The 5,658-nt window shown below is 39.7% G+C and overlaps 1 pseudogene; it reads right to left on the reverse strand.

Annotated features, from left to right (window-relative positions):
- Positions 1–2,139: 2,139 nt before the first annotated feature.
- LOC102834674 lies at positions 2,140–3,834 on the reverse strand (annotated as a pseudogene).
- Between the last annotated feature and the right edge of the window lie 1,824 nt (positions 3,835–5,658).

The raw sequence follows: 5,658 nt of genomic DNA on the forward strand, positions 1-5,658 counted from the left end.
ATGAACTTTATGAATTCACGTTTAATTTTTTTTCTTTCTTTTTTTCAGTAAGGTGTTGTTCAGTTTGCATGTATTTGAGTTTATTTCCTTAGTCTTATTGTTGTTGATTTCTAGTTTTATAGCATTGTGGTCTGAAAAGATGCTCTGTAGTATTTTGATGTTTGTAAATTTATTGGGGCTTGCTTTGTGACCTAACACATGGTCAGTTCCGAAGAATGTTCCATGTGCACTGGAGAAGAAAGTATATTGTGCTATTGTTGGGTTGGATGCTGCATAAACATCTATGAGGTCAAGTTAATTGACAGTGCTGTTTAGTTTTTCTGTAACTTTGTCAAATTTCTTTCTGGTGATTCTGTCCCATTTTGAAAGTGGTGAATTAAAATCTCCCACTACAATTGTAGATTTATCTAATTCTTTCTTCAGTTCTAGTAAGGTTTGCTTCATATAACTTGGTGCTTTTTCATTGGGAGTGTAGATATTTATTATGGTTATAAGGAAGATCATAGAAGAATTGATGCCTTTGAGTTGTGTTATTGGAGGAGAATACTAAAAGTGCCATGGGCTCCCAAAAGAACCAATAGATCTGTTTTGGAAGAAGTGCAGCCAGAGTGCTCCTTGGAGGCCAGGATGGCTAAGCTTCGTCTCTTATACTTTGGATATATTGTCCAGAGGGAACACTCGCTGGAGAAGGATGTCATGATGGGTAGGGTGGAGGGTAGGAGAAAAAGAGGAAGACCCCTAACGAGATGTATTGATCAGGTGGCATCATTGATGGACTCAAGTGTGGCAGCGATAGTGAGGTTGGCCCAGGATGGGACATTGTTTCGTTCTGCTGTGCATGGGGTCGCTATGAGTTAGTTCTGACTCAATGGCACCTGACAACAACAACAACAACAACAGCAGGTTGTAAATAATCCCTCATATTTTCTTCTAGAATAATGTCCAATACTGTAAATAAACTTCACATCAGAATGCTTGTAAAATTAATTTGCTAGCATCTGTTCTTGATGTCATCTAAAGACAGATCACTTAAATATTAAATCAGACTCAATAATCCTAAAAGTAGCAAGCACTAACACACCAGTTTAAATAGTTAGAATAGGAAGTATTCTTGTTGTTGTTGTTGTTAGGTGCCACAAAGTAAGTATGGACTCATAGTAACCCTATGCACAACAGAAAGAAACACTGCCTGGTCCTGGGCCAAACTCATACTCCTTGCTGCACCTGAGCCCAAGGATGTTGCCACTCTGCCAATCCATCTTGCTGGGGGTCTTTCTCTTTTTCTCTGACCTTCCACTTTACCAAACATAATATCCTTCTCTAGTGACTGGTCCCTCTTGACAATATGTCCAAAATATGAGAGAATAAGTCTGGCCATCCTGGCTTCCAAGGAGCACTCTGGCTGAACTTCATCCAACACAGATCTAGTTCTTTTAGCAATCCATGTTACTTTCAATATTCTCCTCCAACACCATAACTCAAATGCATCAATTATTCTATGGTCAGAATAAGAATATGTTACTCTTTTAGCATGTCTATCCTTCCTTAGATTTGTCTGGTAAGTTCATGTTCCAATCGAAATATTATCAAACTCCTTAAAGATCCTTACATACCACATTGTGAATAGAACTTATTCATATTCTGTCTGAGTTTTTCAAAAGGTGAGAGTGTGTCCTTCAAAGAAAGTGAAAGTGTCTACCAAAGGGAAGAGAGATGAGGCAGCCAACGTTCATTCATCTCTTTTGTTACTGTAACCTAGCAATGATCCTGGCACACAGAAACTTCCTCAGTAAATGCTGAATGAGAAAATAAGTCAAATGGTTCAGGAATTAGTGCTTTTTCTGTGTCTTCATGCTTGTCATTTTTCTTTGGCTCTCACTTATTTTTGATAAATATCTATGTCCTCTTTAAATAGTTAACTGTCTTTTTCGGGAAAGGAATTCCCCTTTTTCAATCTGGTGTTTCAGTATAACTGGATAACTTCAACTCACTCAGAAATAGGTCAGATTCCATTGGGCTGCACATTGAGGAGAGAATACTGTCTCACATCTTCACAGGAATTTCCCAGGTCTTACCATAGTTGGCGTCAATGTATTCAATGGTTTCAGAAGGTATATATGTACCTTAACGTCTACAAATTCAGTCCACCACAGTGTAAACTGGTGAAACAGGTATTTAAATGTATTTTCTGTTTTGGCCTAAGTGCCTCCATTCCACATATGGTCAGTCTCTTGACAGAAGAAATCAATGTCAATTTTTACATCAGCTTTCCCCTGAAAAGATAGTTCTAACTTGTCTTCTTCCCAAATTTTTGTTTGAGTGGCAGTCCTGCATCCTGAAATGTTGTGGTAATATCAGATTTGTATACAAATCCCTAGGTCGACATATTTTCTATAAGGATAATGGTGCACTGCTGATACCATTTCAGACAAATGCCACTGCTCAACCAGAATTGTACTCCCAAGTTCTTTAATATTTTGGCTGCCAGTTGCAACAATTCCTTTGCACTCTTCAAAAAGACCATAGTTTTGACAGTGTTATCCTTGAGGTATTGCCGAAAGAATGTTCGAACTTCTTTATACCAACACTGAATAAATCTAAAGTGTGGTATTTCTTCTAGAAAGTGCACTGGATTTTTTGGAATTTGAACTTCTAATCCATCAGTGGTAGCCTGTTTTAAGTCTGCCCTGTCAAAAACTCTAGGATAGCAAACAAACTGTGTCTTTCAAAAAGGAACATGTTTTCTGTCAATATGTCCCTTGAGTCGTGGATGGCCATGTCAGAGGTAGTTGCCACTCATTGCATGAGAGACCACCAACTGGATGGCATGATTAGTCAATTTGTAGATATAGGGCAGGTGGATTTCAGTTCCAAAAAGTGAATTTATTCCACCTAACCAATAACTTTTCTTTGAATCTTCAGGCACTGAAATCCCATATTCTCAACTATCTGAAACCAGCCTTCCTCATTCTTTCAGAGGTGATTCTGGAGTACAAATGCGATAGTCTTTTGGAACACAGAAAAAGTTGCAATCTGAAGTGATGCCAAAGGAAGTAGTTTTGATTTGTTCAAAGTTTTTACTAGCCATTTCTGGAATCAATGGATGAACTAGGAATACTAGTACATTTTGGCTGGATGTTAGCATAGTACATTTTTTACCTGCATGCTACTGTGTGCTATCAAATCCAATTCAATTTCGTTTGGATTTTGATAAACCAGCTCTATTCTTTGCTGACAAATAGTACTTGTAGCAGTACAATTGAAACAGCAGAAATGCAGAACTTGTCAACTTTAAAAGGGCTAAAATTATGTTCATATTGATTTTACTCAGTAGTGTGCAGTTATTAATTTGGCTTTTTTTTTTTTTTTTTTTTTTAAAGTAACTCGGTCCTTTTCATCTTTTTTGAATACAAGTAAAACTATATTTATTTATTTATCTGAATAAAAATATATTTATATCCATGATTCTTCACTTTATACTGTTAGTTGGCAGAGGAATCAAGCTACTTCCATAATCAAAAGTTTCAGGTGATTTTCTGTTGACATGCCCAGGAGCTTGGTGAGGATTGACCAAGTGGACATCTACCACGAGAGGTTAAAGGGCCTGATTCACTAAGGGTGGACTGGATTCACTAAGGGCGAACGGGATTCACTAAGGGTCGACCGGATTCAGTAAAGGCAGACCGGATTCTCTAATGGAGGATCAGATTCACTAGCGGTGGACCAGATTCACTAGGGACTGCCAGAAGCTCTCTCAGCCTTTAACTTGCCTAGTGCTGCCTCCCCGCTGAGAGGATGGGAAGGTACCCAGAATGCTGGCAGATTCTGAAGCATTACCCGAACCACCGAGGATTGTTGGATGTTGATGTTCGCAGTACTCTGAGTATGTGCATTATCTGCCCATCCCCACCTACCAAGCTCTTTGATCTTCTTTTGATGCTTTCTATATCATGCAATAATTTGTCCATGTTGTTCTTGTTGTTAAGTACTGTGGAGTTGGTTCTGACTCATTGTGTCCCTGCACAGGATGTCCTAGGCTATAAATCTTTACAGGAGCAGAACGCCTAATCTTTCTCCCGAGAAACCGCTGGTAGTTTCAAACTGCTGACCTTGAGGTTGGCAGCTGGACTCATTACCACTATAGAATCATTTAATACCAAAACTTGATGCGTGATTTTTGTTCTTCAGTTTCCTCAGCCTGAGAAATGCTGAGTATTCTCTTTTGGTTTTCTCACTTCAGTTCTTTGCATATTTTCTTGTAATATTTGACTTATCTTCCTAGTTGACCTTTGAAATTTCTGCTTAGCTCTTCTTGTACTTCCTTACTTCTTCCATTTGATTTAGCATCTCTTACTGGAGAACAAGTTTCAGGGTCTCTTCTGACATCCATTTTGGTCTTACGCTTTTCTTATTTATTTAATTGTTTATTTTAAATGTCTTATTGTGAATTATGTGATAGTTTACATGGAAAAACTTTAGTTTTCCATTCATCCTAACATATAGCATTTCCTTGCTATGATTACAATCCCCTCCATGCATCATCAACTAACCAAAGGCTATACACTATAAGCCTGCCCCGTGGTGGTCAGCACACAGTCCCTCTCCCTCTCTGTGTCTAAAGTCCCCAGCTACTCCATCTCTCCACGTCATTGTCTCTGCCTCCATCTAAGGTATCACTGCTTCTCTGGGTAGGGTCCCGCTCTCCGCTCTTCTCCATTGATGGTCCTAGGCACTTCCACTCCTAGACTAAAATGTTAATCACTCTCCTCCTTGCTATACAACATCTACCTTTGTATTTTCAACCCTCACAATCAGTCCTGATAACAATTATTCACTATTGTATCACAAGAGACCTATCTGCATTTCAATTCATCAGCGCTGCATAGACAGATTGGATACCACTCAGTGGGGATTCTACCTTCCTCCATACCCTCTGGATCTAGGTTCCCTCTTGAAAGCTTGTAAGCCAGTCACTTCTTACCTTTGAAAGCCCTCTACCCCATTATGGGTAGCCAATGTCCAAGTTGCCCATTCCTGTCTACTCTGTGTGTGGAGGGGGTGGGAATGATTCTTGCTATAAGGATTTGTTTCCTCTTTTGAGTTACTCCTTCCATAGGTGTAGGTCAAGTTCATCAAATTGTATCAGGTTACTCTTTTTTCCCTCTTCTAGTTGAGCTCTGATCATCCAGACATTGAAGCCACGTCAAATGGGTATTATCTGCGAGTGTGAGTGTTCTTGTGTATATCTCCTCTCTTCTTATCATCTGGACGCTTCAGTCTCCACTCTAGTCCTTTGTGGCTATGTAACTGACTCTGGGCCCAAGAGTCCCCAGGTCTTGCCACACTACTGGCCGACGAGGTCTCCACCTGGGTTCACAGGAGTTTATTGCACATTGTAGGGCTTAGCTTGCCGTTTCATTGTTGTTTTTCCCTCACTTACCCTTATTGGTGTAGAGTGTGGTCGCCAATCAGAGGGTTTATTCCCGTCGAGTCTTAGTCTTGAAAGAGGGGACCCGACCACTTGCCATGATGTCCCCTGGGCAAGCAACTTGCTTGTTTTTGTAGTAACAGTCAGTCTGCCTCTATTGTTTTGTAATTTTCCTCTAGGTCTGTTTTTCAAGAAGTATCTTCTGTTCTTCTAGCTGCTCCAGGCTGGTC

The sequence above is a fragment of the Chrysochloris asiatica genome, unplaced genomic scaffold (genome assembly GCF_000296735.1).
Source record: "Chrysochloris asiatica unplaced genomic scaffold, ChrAsi1.0 scaffold00480, whole genome shotgun sequence".
Lineage (NCBI taxonomy): Eukaryota > Metazoa > Chordata > Mammalia > Afrosoricida > Chrysochloridae > Chrysochloris > Chrysochloris asiatica.